This window comes from Ovis aries, chromosome 18, assembly GCF_016772045.2.
Source record: "Ovis aries strain OAR_USU_Benz2616 breed Rambouillet chromosome 18, ARS-UI_Ramb_v3.0, whole genome shotgun sequence".
Taxonomy (NCBI): Eukaryota; Metazoa; Chordata; class Mammalia; order Artiodactyla; family Bovidae; genus Ovis; species Ovis aries.
Window position 1 is genome coordinate 63,458,508 of NC_056071.1, and position 16,400 is coordinate 63,474,907.

Sequence of the window (16,400 nt, forward strand, 5' to 3'; positions counted from 1 at the left end):
ACAAAATAAAAAGAGAGCTCTTCTTGGGATAATTGAATGTGATTAGAAGGAGATTCTATGATAGATTTATTTCAGCAAGACTAAGGTCTCTTAAAATAATCTACACTGCATCTTCAGTTTTCTAAAACCCTTGTTTTTACTCCACAGATTCGACACACCTAACCTGGTTTATTCATTACCAGTGCTGACGATCTTGTCTGTCACTTCTGTGGATAGAAAGCAAAGGGACTCATGTAAGTAACAACGTTTGTGTTCTTGGTTTGAAGGTAATTCATGTGATCCATGGAACTGTTTCAAAGGAATGAGTGGCTACTGCAGACAAAGTCAGAGGAAGCCACATGTGGACCACTGCTGAGACTGTGTCAGGAACCATGGGTTAAGAGCGATCTCTGTTAGTGCAACAGAGAGCCGTTAAAACAAAGTTCGAAGGTTTTGCCTTCATTTTTGCAGTTGCTTCATATTCCATTTTATTTTTGTACCACATTGTAGGAGTGTTTCTCAGTTGATGACAGTCTAGGTTGTTAAATCCTGGAGGAGGGAGCGCCTAGCAAGAGAGGAAGTATTGTCAGTCCTCTAGTTGTGGGGTAAGATAGTAAGTTCATCGTACTACTTCTAGAATATGAAGAAATTACATGAAAGCTGAGCAAGTAGAGAGTAGTAAACCACATGGGAAAGGTATGAAGCACAGTTATTGATTAATCTATATTGAAACACTTGAGATTCAATAAAAAATTGACCTCATTTGTTAACTCTGTGCAAAATTCAAAGATCTTGCTCTTGGGTTTTTGTGATTCATAGAACTCAATTTTTAAAAAACATCAATGAAACCATGAATGAAATGATAAATAATGTGCACAAACAATCCATAAACAATTATAAGTAAATAAATAAAGAGTATTGGAGTAAATAAAAAAAAGAGTATTGAGCTTGGATCAGTGATGAGAGTTCTGGGGTATGTGAATCAAGAATTTTGAATAAACCCTAACTCAGGTCTGGAGAAGGCAATGGCAACCCACTCCAGCGTTCTTGCCTGGTGAATCCCAGGGACGGGGGAGCCTGGTGGGCTGCCGTCTATGGGGTCGCACAGAGTCGGACACGACTGAAGTGACTTAGCAGCAGCAGCAGGTCCATTAGAAAAAGAGTTATTTTTTTCCCTTTTAGGGGATAGAGTTTAGGGCAAATTGGGGGTCTGTTCTCGGGTCTTAGTGGTTCCTCATTATGGGGTTTATTGATGTAAATGAATCAGGGAATGCATGAATGAATAAATAAATGTGGGAGGGAATGAAGACAGAAAGGGTCACACGTGCGTATCCACGTTGGCATTCAAAGTTGGTGGGAGGATGATTTAGTCACATATTTCTGTGGGTAATTAGCCTGGTGGCCATTGTTAGCAGTTTTGGTATTCAAGTATACAGTGTGTAGATTCTCAGGTAATTGAGATAATATGATTTATCTTGAATGATTATTTTAAAAAGGAAACTATGAACAAAGATGGAGTATGTGTTCTGAAGTAAGGTTGATAGCTAATACTGATCTATCCTACTGATGTTCACATCAAGAAAATAGGACCTAGTTTCTTCCTTCTAAGTCACATAGAGACTTATGCATGTGAAGATAGTGTTTCAGTTCTGGGTTTCAGTTAGAGAGTTTAATACTTCATATATATATATATATGTATACACATATATGTAATTTTATTATAGTTTATATTTACAGTATATGTTTTATTACATATTTGATATGTATACAATATATTTTATATCTTACTATAAGTGATATATTTTTTTAGGAAAATAAATTGGTCAGATTATTCCATTGCAAATTAAATAAATAAATGAAAGGCTTTGTAAAGTTATAGAGTAAGATAAAGCTAGGATTATTTGTGAGAATGTGCCATGACACTAGTTTTAAAAAGCTGTCCAATTCTGCACATAGTTCATGGAAATAATTAGTAGGCCATTAACTTAAAAGCAGAGAATATGCAGCTATGTACCTGTGATATTTAAAAACTCTGTTCTTGAGTTGGGTATTGGATTCACTGATGCTTATTACTATATAGCTTAAAATGAAAAATAAGTTGATAAATAAAAGGATTGCAGCTTTTCTACCAATTATGAGAATGGTATGATTAAAGTTTATGATTAATCTGGCAGTGCAAAGCTCACATCCCTTTAAAACCATCTACTGTAGACTGTGTAGAATTGGCTTTTCCTCCACTGCGTGAACATACCACAGACAACTCAATTATTCTCTAATGGCCACTCTCTTAGCAGTTGCCATTGTCAGTAAAAAGCACAAAGATCAATATAGACAACTCTTGAAGTTCATGTTCTCAATTTGGGACGTTTGTTCTTGGATTTTCAGAAAATTATTTTTCTAAAAAACTGGTTTCACATATATAAATAAAATTAAAGAATACCAAATGTTGATCGAGAGGGGGATGTTATGTACCAAGGTGCACGATTAATAATTTTTAGGGCCACATAATGTCCCATTTTAGTATGAACCCAAAGTATATTTAGACATCCAGTCCTTGATGAAGATCAAGATTGTTTACTTACTGAGGATGGCGAACATAGGAAGAAAATTACATTGTTTTAGTTGTAAGGGAAGATGGCAGTTCATAGTGTTTTATTCTACCACTTTTAAAATATGGACAAATTGGGTAAAGAGATGAGCAGAAACCTATTATCAATATGGTTTTGCTTTGAAACACACCTGTTGATTATCTGTGCAACACAGGTGCATTGAAAGAAGACATCAAATATGTTAGTTCTGTGCGACAAATGTAAATAGACTGAACTTAGTAACCATCATTCATCTTGTTCTTGGCATTTATAATTCATGGATATTGATTGTATTATAATTTATTCATGTAAAAATGATCTTGAAGGAATGATGTGAATGAAGAAGATAAAAATGCCAAGTCTGGATCCATGATGAGTGTCTTGGATTAAACTCTAGCTCTGAGGTCGTTATAAGAGGGGATCTAGTTATGCCCTCTAGATAAAGGTGCTTGTGGCATAAGAAAGGAGCATTCAGGATTTTGTTCTTAAGCTCTGTGTTCCTTGGGTATGGATTTTCTTTATTATAAGTGAAATAATGCATGAGTAAAGAAAGTCAGGAAGGAAGGAATGAAGACAGGAAAGCCATACATTGTTCAATTATGAGAATATTTTCAAATATTTCTGAAGCACTTAGGTCTAGGAAAATAAATATATCAAGATTTTACCTCTTTTGGCAGAGAGCAAATAGACAAGTATGCCCAAGATTGAATACTGTTATGATGGATTGATGGATTGATAGTTGGTTGCCGATTGTTTATTTTGTTAAGAAAAAGGCGAAATGTTTGCACAAATAATTAAATATCGAATAGAAAGAAAATCATGGACCAGTGATCCGAATAAGTCCTATAACAAGAGTTATGGCTAATTTAAGATGGTTGACTGTGAGTATATGATCACATGCTAATATTATTGGAAAGTTTTTGTCCAGTGAGTTATAATTATAATAGTGACATGTTATAATTATATATTGCTGTTAGTGAATGAATGAATAGATTCATATTTTACTTGAAAGATGCAAATCGCACACCAGTGAGGCACTCTATTATGGAATAAACATAGTGATTATCCTGTTTTACACAGTTGACTTTCCTACTTAAAAAAAATCTATGCTTTTCCTATTTTGCATAATGTGCACATAGACAGATGCACATAATGGTATTTTGTTTCTGGGTTGCTGCCCATTTTAGCATTTTCTGTTTTCTTTATATAATGAGCAGCTGGTGAACTTATTCCATGAGTAATTAAATGAATGAATGAATGAGGGAGTGAATGAATACCTAAAGACGAGCCAAGCTTGGGCCATGAAAAACAAAGGTTAAAATGTATCTGATTTGCACAAGAAGATTCATTAAGAAGAAAATCTGACTTTAAAGTTCTGACTTGTGGGTTAGATTGTGGATTCAGTGGTGTTCAGTATATAGCTTAAAATGAAAATTAAATAATTGAGTAAATAAAAAATAGTGATGTTCCTGGGTCAAAGACATGAAACAAGTTTTAGGTCTCATCTAGAACTCTGCAATTAGTATCCTCTAAACATACCTAAATTCATGATTTTTCATTATTTTTAAAGCCTCCACTTCACCTCAGAATTAATATGCCATAACTGACTTAATCATATCTAATGAAGAAGCATTTGGATGATATTACTCTGTTTAAGAAGCATATATACCAAGTTGGGTAACATTTCAAGTTTATGTTCTTGGTTAGGAGAATTTGTTCATTGTTCACTGAAATATTTTTTAAAAATTAGATGGCTACATAAATATAAGATTAAAGAATACTGTACAGTACCAATGGAGAAGGCAATGGCAACCCACTCCAGTATTCTTGCCTGGAGAATCCCGGGGCGGCAGAGCCTGGTGGGCTGCTGTCTGTGGGGTCGCACGGAGTCGGATACAACTAAAGCGACGTAGCAGGAGCAGCAGCAGTACAGTACCAATGGCAGACTAGCTAATGAACCGTAGGTGATGATGTTTAATTCCATTTTGCACAACTGATGACTCCTCCAAAAATTTGGAAAATGTTTCATATATTTTCAGAGATGTTTGCTGTTCTCTTATATTCACATGACAGTTGATATCAACACTTTCCCTTCAAAAGATCTCCATGGGAGGAAGCACGTATGTCCACATTGAGGGTCATTGAAAAAGGAGATCTAGTGTTACTAGTTCTATAGGAAATGAGCATATAGATAGATCTTAGTAGCATTCAAGAATCATATTTTGAGGGTTTTATGATGAATCTGTAGTGATTATGTTATTACTGGACTAGTGAATGAAGCAATACATGAAGGGGTAAACAATTGAGGAAAACGAGTGCTGGGCTTGGATCAATCAATGATGACTCCTAGAGTGGGGGTTCGGTCTGAATCCAAAATTGTGATTAATTCCCATCTTGAAATTGGTTGCCTATTGAGAAAAAGGCAGAAGGTAAACTCTTTAGGAAATGAACTCAGGAATGGATAAATAAGTACGTAAATGAATAAAGATAAGGAGGGCCACACAGAGACCAATTATGGAATTATGCAATAAAACAAAGATTATTATTAGTGCATGTTGGAAACATGGGGTTCTGTAGATGAACAGATTAGAGCTCTGCACCCTTCCACGGGGACAATCCAGAGATAACCAAGAGTCCAGGTGGCTGATTTGATTGCTGGTTTTGCTGTTTTAATTATAAAAGAACACGAAAAACAGTTTACATAAAGAGTTGCTTACATAGTTGTTTTATTGAGAGAAGGCCAAACACAAAGCAAAATTAGACTTTGTCATATGATCAGAGTTAAGATTAATCTATCTATATTCACTGAGTTTTATTTAAAAAACATCAAAAGAGGATTTAGTCAGTTACGTCAATAGGCTATGAGCATTAAGAAGGATATCCAGTGGTCTTATGCAGTACTTTGGTGTTTTTTCATTGATCTTGATAAATTGTTACAAGAGAATAAAGGAATGCATTTTATATATAGATTAGTTATTCAAAAGAAGCCCAAAGAGGGGCCAGGGAGGAACATGTGTCTGGAACCAGATGTAATGTGTACTCCGGATATATCCAAATATTGTCGAGATAAAGAAGGAGAACTCTGGGTTCCTCCCCACTTTGGCTAAGTACACATACAACATTTATATGGAGAAATTCTTTAGACGAATTTGTAAATAATCTATTTCATGCCTAATTATATACAGAAATCAATAAATGAATCGCTAGACATTATAACTCAGAAAAATCATGTGAATTGGTTAGAACATACCATGAAATAAAGATCTACATTTATCCAATGCTGCACAAGTGATTTCCATTATAAGCAATCACCAAGTTGTTAGATTTATGGATAGGGAGTATGTAGACACATATTTACGAGTGATAAAGTTTTGTAGTCTCACATTGGTATTCACTGTATTATTTAAAAATAAAAATTAAGTGAGGCAATAAATAAAGAGTGCCATTCTTGGGCAATGATGAGATGATTAAATGACCGAAGTTTATATTAATAATTAACACTGAGAACCTAACTTCCATTAGAGAAAACTTGTTGAAAGTCTACGTTTTCACCAAGTGAACATACTACAGATGATTTAATCATCATCTAGTGCTAAAGATCTTGGCTTTTACAAGCTTGGTGGGTAAGGACAGAACAGGGTAATGTAAGTGACAGGGTTTATGTTCTTGGGTTGGGAGGTTAGTTTATGGGTGTCACTTAAATTTTCCAAAGTAATAAATGGGTATATTAATAAATAAAACCAGTAACACCAACGTGGGCCAGAATTGGGATTTATGATTGATTAATTTTTTAGTTCTCTTAAAATTCAGTAAAAGGGATGCAGCTGTTTCCTTCATTTCCAGGGCTGCTAAACCTTGTGTTTCAGTTTCGCAGTGCATTTCAAGTACTGCTCAACTGGTAAAGAATTAGGGTATTAATTTTTTGACAGGGGAGCACACTGGAAGATGGACAGAATTGTTCTAGTTGTGCAGTGAGATTATGGATCCCTTAGTTATTCATGGCTTTGTCTTTAAATGAAAAGGGCCAAGCTAATGGACCAACAGGACTGATATGATGTAAGGGTGCTGATTAGTTTCTATGTGCAAAAAGCAAGTACTTAAGAATATTGCAAAAATGTTGTCTTTTAGCACAATGGGAAGTGGGCATATATAGACAGCTATTAGTGATAGTCAAAGATGTTGTTCTTGGGGATTCATGAGGATGGATGATATTATTGGTGAATCGTTATATAAAGGAATAAACAACACATAAAAAAGGAAGAAAAAGATGTTCAAAATAGACTAATGATGCGTATTCTGAGATGTGTGAGTCAAGGATTTTGATGAAGCTTTGTAACTTTGAGATTCATTAGAAAACATAAATCTTATTTCCTTAGTGGAAAAGGGGCTTAGAGTGAAAGTCAGGAGGAATCAAAGATGCGTTTCCTGAGCTTTATTTCTTAGTGTCTGTGAAATGTATCCTAAGTGAAGCGGTGCAAGAATAAATGAAAAAGTGCAAATGAGTGATGTCCAATGATTCAGGTCAGCAGTGAGCAAGGATTACTCACATATTATTTCCTGAAGTACTAATCATAACCTAAGTAGATCCGGTCTTACTTAACTGTTTTCCATATAGGAGATATTCTATTACAAGGATCCATGGGGCTTTTGGATTGGTGTTGGCTAGTTGGTTGTTAGGTTATTTAGGAGAGGAACAAACCATTCACATTAAAAATAATTGTTTAAATAAGTGCCTAATTGAAAAAAGGCCAAACATAGCTAAGTATTGAGAATATGTTAGTATATGTGATCAAATCCCTGTTTACTGTCTATTATTTTAAACGAAACAAGAAAGGCTCTAACCAGTTGTCTGTGGAGAATGAGTGTATGGAAAGATACTATTGCTAGTCAGTATGCTCTTTCAGGGTCCTGGCTTGAATTCATTTTGAATGTGTTGTTAAAAGTAAATGAATGAATGAGTTCATATTTTGGTCAGTTATTTAAAAGAAGCTAGTACATGAGCCAGTGAGGAGCAGGTGTCCTGAAACAAAGGTAACGATATACTATTTTCAATGAAAAAGTGATTCTTGTCTTATCAAATTATTCTTGGAGTATTTACATAAGAAAAAAAATAAAAGTCGATGAAAAATTAAGGTAAATATTCCACCAATATTTCACAGCCTACTCTAAGCAATGCGTGAATGTGGTCCTTTAAAAAAGATGAATGAGGCTGTAAACTGTGTGGTTAGGGAGTATATAGATCAGCAGAATACCAGTTACATGAATTATTCTTGCGTTAGGTGCTGGATTTAACAGCATTTGCTATATTAATTAAAAATTAAGCAGTAAACAAGTCAATATATAAAAAAATCTATAACAAGAATGTGACAGGATCCAAGGTTTATGATTACTTTAGTACCTTGTGACTCCAGCTTGTTTAAAAAAGTTAAATTTATCCTATTCCATTCTTTATAAAAGTGTGCATCTTATATCACGGAATGAAAGCACCATCGCTGATTTAATTGTTCAGTAGTCTTAAGAGTTTAATTTTTACCTCTGGGTAGGGTATTGAGGAACTTCCCTGTAGCTCAGATGGAAAAGAATCTACTTGTAATGCAGTATACCTGGGTTTGATCCCCAGGTTGGGAAGATCTGCTGGAGAAGGGAATGGCAACCCACTCCAGTATTCTTGCTTGGGGATTCCCATGGGCAGAGGAGCCTGGCAGGCTACAGTTCACGGGGTCACAAAGAGTTGGACACGACTGAGTGACTGAGCGCACACAAGTAATCAAGAGACTTTGGTAGACGACAGTCGTCAAAATTCATGTCCCTGGGTAGCGAGATTTGTTCATCCTGACATTATGTCAAAAGAAAAATAACCAAATACGTAAAATCGAAGAAGGCCATGTGTCCGACTCTCTGTGACCCTATGGACTATAGCTCCTCTGTCGTGGGATTTTCCCAGCAAGGATACTGGAGCAGCTTGCCGTTTCCTCCTCCAGGGGCTCTTCCTGAACCAGGGATTGAACCTGTGTCTCCCGCATCATAGATAAATTCTTTACTTCAGAGCCACTGGGAAGACTACAGGATGCCATGCAGGGCCAAAAGTGGCAATTAACCAGGTGTTATGAGTAACCTGAGGTCCATTAAAAATGATGGAGAACTTTTATTCATCTTCAGTGTTTTTAGTATTTTATTTTATACCATGGTTAATTTAAACCTTTCATCTGTGATAAAGAATAGGTCATAACTCCTTGAAAGGGGAGTAGATAAGATGAGAGAATATAGTATCAATGTCCTCATTGTGAGATAGGACACTTGGTGGTTGATGATTGTATGATATCAGTTTTTTTAATTGTGTAACAAATTACCCTACAACTGAGCAACTGAAGACAACAGTCAATATATGTTATGCATCACATTTCCTATGGGGCAGGAATCTAGAGAGGATTAGTGGGCAGTTTTGATTTAGGGTCTTTTGTGAATTTGCGGTCAAGATGTCAGGTAGGATTGCAGATATGTGAAAGCTTGGGCCAGAGGATCTGTCTCCATGAGTCACTCAGAAGGCTAGAAAGTTCGTGCTGGTCGTTGGCAGGGAGACCACAGTTTCTTTATACATGGACCTCTCCTCAAGATTGCTTGAGTGTCCTCACAACATGACAGCTGATTCCCCAAGAGCAATCAATACAAGAGAAAGGGAGGCAGAAAGCTCAATGTATGTATAATTAAGATTCAGAGGTCATACACTGTCAGCCTGTCGAGTATTTTATTGGGTTTAGAGGCCAGGCAGGATTTAATATGGGAGGAGACTGCAAGGCTTCGAGTACTAGGAACCAGGAATCCTTGGGTGCCGTCTTGGAGGCTGACTACCATATGTACCATCTTTAAAACATGGAAGAATTACGTGAATGAAGGACAGGCATAGTAGATAAAGTATAAATATGGGATTGGCATGAAGCAAGTAAGCTGATAATCTTTGTGTATAATGTTGTGATCTGCTGCAAAAAAGATGTAGCATCTTAGTTTTATGAGAAAGAAGCCTATAGATAGACCTTAGTAATATTCTAGGATATTGTTTTTAGGGTTTTTTGAATTTTATACATTGACTTTATTATTATTAGTGACTTAATTAGGGGATCAGTAGACAAAGGTACACATGAATTGAAAGGTGCAAACTTTGAACCAATGCATATCTGAGGTGTGTGTGAATAAATGATTTGGTTAAACCCCATATCTCTGAGGTCAGAGACCTAGTTAATGCCTGTACAACAGAAGTTAATGCTCAAGATTTTGTTCTCAGGAAATTAATATTCATAGGTCTGGATGGTCTTACTATAAGCAAATTAATGAATGAGTGAGTGTATCTATATAGAAGACAAGGAAAGCCATATGTGGTCCAATTATGAGTGTTTAATATATTTTTGCTATTAATACATTTCTAAAGTGCTCAATTCCAATGTAAATATATTTGGATAAATAGCATACAAAGATAAATACCTGGAAATCAATGTTGTGCCTTATTTGAGAAGTGCTGACTGCTTATTGAAAATAAGAAGGTAGGATCTAATTGGTTATGTCTGGGAGTAATGACGGAGAAGGCGATGGCAACCCACTCCAGTACTCTTGCCTGGAAAATCCCATGGACAGAGGAGCCTGGTAGGCTGCAGTCCATGGGGTCGCTAAGAGTTCGGCACTACTGAGCAACTTCACTTTCACTTTTCACTTTCATGCATTGGAGAAGGAAATGGCAACCCACTCCAGTATTCTTGCCTGGAGAATCCCAGGGACGGGGGAGCCTGGTGGGCTGCTGTCTATGGGGTCGCACAGAGTCAGACACGACTGAAGCGACTTAGCAACAGCAGCAGCAGCATATACTGTTGGTGAAAATGTGCCATGAAAGAAGTGTTTAAATGAATCCCATCCTGCACAAGTGACATCTACTATTAGGAAAAATGCTCTAGATTCTTTTTCTAAAAACATTTTATTAAGGTATAGGTGATTTTTACAATATTGTGTTGATTTTCTGCTGTACATCACAGTGATTCAGTTACATATCTATCTATATACATACATACATATACATTACATTCTTTTCCATTATAGTTTATACGTTGATAGATTCTTACCGTGTTGGGAGAGAGTACACTGTGGGATTCTTGTAATCACCATTTCATATTCTTGTGTTGAGTTCTAGATAAGTCAATAAATAATATGCTAGCCATTCTGGGCCCTTTGATTAAAATGTGTCATGAATCAAAGTTTATGATTGATCTAGTATAGTCTTACTAATATTCCTTGAAAAATATAAATTATAGACTCAGATTCTTTCTAAAATCCACTATTAACTCCGCACAATGGATCCACCACACTTTTGACTTAATTATTCTCCATTGGTGCAAATCTTGGCATCATTTCTGTGGGTCAGAGTGCTAAAACAGATCTAAGTAATAGTAGAAGTTCTAGATTTGGTTCATGCTTATTTCAGGAAAATAAAAAGTTCCATGCCTCAACCAGTAATAAGAATGTATTATGAACAAAAATAAATTAGATTACTCCAATTCAACCTATGTTAGGCTGTGAAAGAAAATAAGATGGAGGACATTTTCATTTGCTTCAGAGTAGATAACTATTCCACTTTCCTTTTGTACCATAGCTAATTGAAATGTCCTCAGGTGACCTTGGCTACTGAGTCTTCAGTGAGAGCACATAGGAAGATGGTAGAGATCGCCAGGGTTCCAGCTGTGGAGTGGGGCTTCCCTGGTGGCTCAGACGGTAAAGCGTCTGTCTACAATGCGGGAGACCTGGGTTCGATCCCTGGGTTGGGAAGATCCCCTGGAGAAGGAAATGGCAATCCACTCCAGGACTATTGCCTGGAGAATCCCATGGACAGAGGAGCCTGGTAGGCTACAGCCCATGGGGTCGCAAAGAGTCAGACACGACTGAGCGACTTCACTTCACTTCACTTCAGGGTCGTTCAGTCTACTATATTTAACATGGGACAAATTAAATGAAAGGGAGTAAGCGTGGATCAGCAATGAGTACAGAATTTCCAAGAAATGAGGACGCTAATAAATCTGTGTGTGACACTGAGATTTGTAAGTTGATCTTAGAAGTTTCAGAAATCTTAATTTTGACATTTTTCCGTGTTGACTTTCTTATCTTGACTTTTCTGTGTTGACTTTCTTGGTAGTGAATCAATGAATGATTCAGTCAGTAAAGGTGCAAATGAATGAAGGAGTATAATGCCAAGCCTAGACCAATGATGAGTATCCTGGGGTATCTGAATCCAGAATTTTACTTTACTAAGCTTTATAGCTCCAAGATCTATTAGAAAAAGAAAATACCCCATTAACTCTGTGGGACATGATCATGTAGCAGAAGTGAAGAAGTGTCATTCTTATTCTCGGTCTGTTGAGGTTCTCGCTTATAGATTATATTTTAAGTAAATCAATGTGTGAATAAAATATGGAAATGAATGAAGACAAGGAAGGCGCTGAAAGGACCAATTATGAGAGTACGTAATTAAATAAGGAACAAGACTAATACCATTTGGAAGTGCTGAGTTCCAATAAAATTAAATAGATCAAAGCTCTTGTACTTTTGAGTAAGAAACAGAAAAGACAATTTCATGTGAGAGTCGATGTTGCATTTGATGAAGAGCAGATTTTTTTGTTTCTGTTATTTTTTACGCGTTGCTCCCTTTTCCGAAAGGCATTATTTTTTAAGAGCAGTTTTAGGTTCGTGGTATAATTAAGCGAAATGTACAGGGATTTCCTACGGGCGCCCTGGCTCTCTACATGTGTATCACCTCTCCTATTATCAACATCCCACACCGGAAGGTACATTTATTACAACTGATGGACCTTCACTGACACATCACTTTCACCCAAAGTCCATAGTCAACTTTAGAGTTCACTCTTGGCTGTAAATTCAGTGGGTTCGGACAAATATATTAGGTTCGTGAGAAAGTTTATGTTTCTCTGTACCATTTTATGGAAAAACCCCCTTTTTGGCCAACCCAATATAATGACATATATCTGCCACTGTGGTATCATTCAGAATATTTCGCTGCCCTAAAAATCCTCTGTGTCACTTCATTTTTCTCTCCCTTTAACCCCTGGCAACTTCAGCATTTGGTAGAGTTGGAATTATACCATACATAGCCGCTTCATATTGTCTTTTTAAATTTAGTCATACTAAATTTGAGGTTCTTTCATGCCTTTTTACGGAGAAGGCAATGGCAGCCCACTCCAGTACTCTTGCCTGGAAAATCCCATGGACAGAGGAGCCTGGTAGGCTGCAGTCCATGGGGTCGCTAAGAGTCAGACACGACTGAGCGACTTCAGTTTCATTTTTCAGTTTCATGCATTGGAGAAGGAAATGGCAACCCACTCTAGTGTTCTTGCCTGGAGAATCCCAGGGATGGAGGAGCCTGGTGGGCTGCCGTCTATGGGGTCACATAGAGTCGGACACGACTGAAGCAACTTAGCAGCAGCAGCATGCCTTTTTATGACTTTGATAGCTCATTTCTTTTTAGTGCTGAATAATCTTCCATTATTTTGATGTAAAACAGTTTATTTATCCATTTTCCCACTGAAGGATGTGTTGGCTGCTTCCAAGTTTTGCCAATTAGGGGTAAATACCAAGGAGTGTGATTTCTAGATAGTATGGTAAGAATATGTTTAGTTTCCATAATAAACTGCCAAATATCTGCTCTAATAGGTGTGTAGTGGTGCTTCATTGTTTTAATTTGCATTTCCCTCATGACATGTAATGTGGAGTGTCTTTTCATATGTTTATTTTTCATCTGTTTATCATCTTTGGCGAGCTGTCTGTTCAGATCTTTGATTCATTTTTTAATCAAGTTGTTTATTTTCTTACTGTTGATTCTAAGGATTCTTTGTAAGTTTTAGAAAGAGTCATTTATTAAACATGTCTTTTGCAAATAGTTTTCCCCTAGTCTATGGCTTGTGTTTTGTTCTTTTGAAAGTTTCTTTGCAGAAAAGAAACTTAATGAATTGCAGCTTATCAATTATTTCACATAATGTGTCTTTGGTGTTGTATTTTAAAAACGTCATTGTCAAACAGAAGATCAGCTGGATTTTCTCTTATGTTTTGTTCTCGGGGTTTTATTGTTTTTTATTTTTCATTTAGGTCTATAATCCATTTCGAGATAATTTTCAGGAAGGGTGTAAGATCTGTGGCTGTATTTCTTTTCTTTTTTTTTTTAATGTGGACATCCAGTTGTTCCAGCACCACTTATTGAAAAGGTTACCTTTGTTCCATTGTATTTCCTTTGATCCTTTGTCAAGGATCAGTTGTCCATATTTTTGTGGGCCTTATTTCTGGGCTCTCTTCTGTTCCATGGATCACTTTATATGTTCTTTGACCAATACCACACTGTCTTGATTATTGTAGCTTTATAGTAAATCTTAGAGTCAGGTGATGTAAGTCCTCCAACTTTGTTCTTCAACATTGTGTTCACTATTCTGGTTTTTTTGGCCTGTTCATATAAACTTTAGGATCACGGTGTTTACAACCACAAAACACCTGCTGGAACTTTAATTGGAACTGCCTTGAATCTACAGATCAAGGAAAGAGCTGGCATTTAGATAGTATGAACTCTGCCTATCCATGAGCATGGAATACCTTTACAGATATTTAGTTCTTCTTTGATTATTTTCATCTGAGTTTTGTAGATTTGTGCATATAGTTTTTGCACATATTTTGTTAGATTTATACATATTTCATTTTTTGGTTGTCAAAATTTTGAATCCCACTTGTTCATGGCTATTATATAGGAAAGTGATTACTTTTATTTACTTTGTATCCTGCAGCCGTGCTATAATTGCTTGTGAGTTCCTGTTAGTTCTTTTGTATTTTCTACATAGATGACCATGTCATCTGTTAACAAAGACAGTTTTATTTCTTCTTTCACGAATAGTATACTTGTTGTTTCTTCTTCTCTTGTTATGTTTGCTATAACTTCTTATACAATATTGAAAAGAAGTGTTGAGAGAGAACATCCTTGCTTTGATACTGATATTAGTGGGACAGCTTCAAATTTTCTCATTAGTTATGATATTAGCTATAGGTATTTTTTTTTTTTGATAGGTAAAAAGTGGATTTATTCAGATTCAGAGAGAAGCACCCTCCACAGAGTGTGGGCCCTTGCAGAGAGTAAGGCCTAGCTTTAGGTATTTTCTTAATAGATCTTAATTGCCAAGTTGAGGAAGTTCCTTTCTATTTCTAGTTTGCTGAGAGTTTTTTTCTCTCATGAATATTATGTTTTATCAGATGCTTTTTCTGCTTCTATTGATATAATCATGTGGGTATTCTCCTTTTGATCACATACCCTTTTGATGTGATGTGCATGATGGGATTAAATCCAGTGGATCATACTGTATTTCTTTTTATACATTATTGGATTCATTTGGTCATATTTTGTTGAGGATTTTTGCACCTATGTTCATTAGAGATATTGTTCTATAGTTTTTTTGTGTGTTAATATTGCAGTAATGCTGGCTTCATAGAATGGGTTAGGAAAATTTTCTCAACTTTTATCTTCTAAAAGAGATTTTAAGAGAATTGGTATAATTGTTTTCCCTTAAATATCCTGATAGAATTCACCAGAGAACCCACCTAGGGGTGGTGCTTTCTCATTGGCAAGATTGTCGTTGTTTTTTGGTCGCTCACTTGTATCCGACTCTTTGCGACCCCATGGACTGCAGCACGCCAGGCCTCGTTGTCCATCACCAGCTTCCAGAGCTTGCTCAAACTCATGTCCATCGAGTCGGTGATGCCATTCAGCCATCTTATCCTCTGTCGTCCTCTTCTTCTCCTGTCTTTAATCTTTCACAGAATCAGGGTCCTTTCCAATCAGTCAGTTCTTCACATCAGGTGGCCAAAGGATTGGAGCTTCAGCTTCAGCATCAGTCCTTCCAATGAATATTCAGGACTGATTTCCTTTAGGATTGGCTGATTTTATCTCCTTGCAGTCCTAGGGACTCTCAAAAGGCTTCTTCAACACCACAGTTCAAAAGCATCAATTCTTCGGCGCTCAACCTTCTTTATAGTCAAACTCTCATACAGACTACTGGAAAAACCATAGCTTGGACTAGTCAGACCTTTGTTGGCAAAGTCGTGTCTCTGGTTTTTAATTCGTTTTCTGGGTTTGTCGTAGCTTTTCTTTCAAGGAGTAAGCGTCTTTTAATTTCATGGCTGCAGTCACTGTCCGCAGTGATTTTGGAGCCCAAGAAAATAAAGTCTGTCACTGTTTTCATCATTTCCCCATCTGTTTGCCATGAAGTGGTGGGGCCGGATGCCATGATCTTATTTTTTAGAATGTTGAGTTTCAAGCCAGCTTTCTCACTCTCCTCTTTCACCCTTATCAAGAGGCTCTTTAGTTCCTCTTCACTTTCTGCCATAAGGATGGTGTCATCTGCATATCTGAGGTTATTGACATTTTTTTTGGCAGTCTTGATTCCAGCTTTTGCTTCATCCAGCCCAGCATTTTACATGATATACTCTGTATATAAGTTAAATAAACAGGATGACAATATATAGCTGTGGGCACATTCGAGGACAGATCCTGTAAGAAGCGTTAGGATTGACCAGATTGTATTCTCTAAATTTTATTAACTCAAACATAATCTAGTCAGTTATGTTTATGACTAATAACTGGATAGACAGATGTTTGTGTCATTCAGAGTTTATTTTCTTTCTCTTCATAGATATTGATGTATTGTTATAATTGAACGAATTAAAAAAATGTTATCTTAATAGTTTGAGCTTTTGCTACTGATGTTATAGAAAGAAAAAATTCCTAACCTACTTACATTTTTGATAAGCAAC

General features: G+C 36.4%; 1 protein-coding gene across 10 annotated transcripts in view; it reads left to right on the plus strand.

Annotated features, from left to right (window-relative positions):
- Window positions 1–16,400, plus strand: part of LOC105606646 (uncharacterized) — a 180,762-nt gene that overhangs the window by 35,328 nt on the left and 129,034 nt on the right. For all 10 annotated transcript variants that reach the window (XR_009597285.1, XR_009597284.1, XR_009597276.1 and 7 more), the window contains one exon: window positions 148–233. The gene's annotated coding sequence lies outside the window, so the exon portion shown is untranslated. The remainder of the gene's footprint in view (window positions 1–147; window positions 234–16,400) is intronic.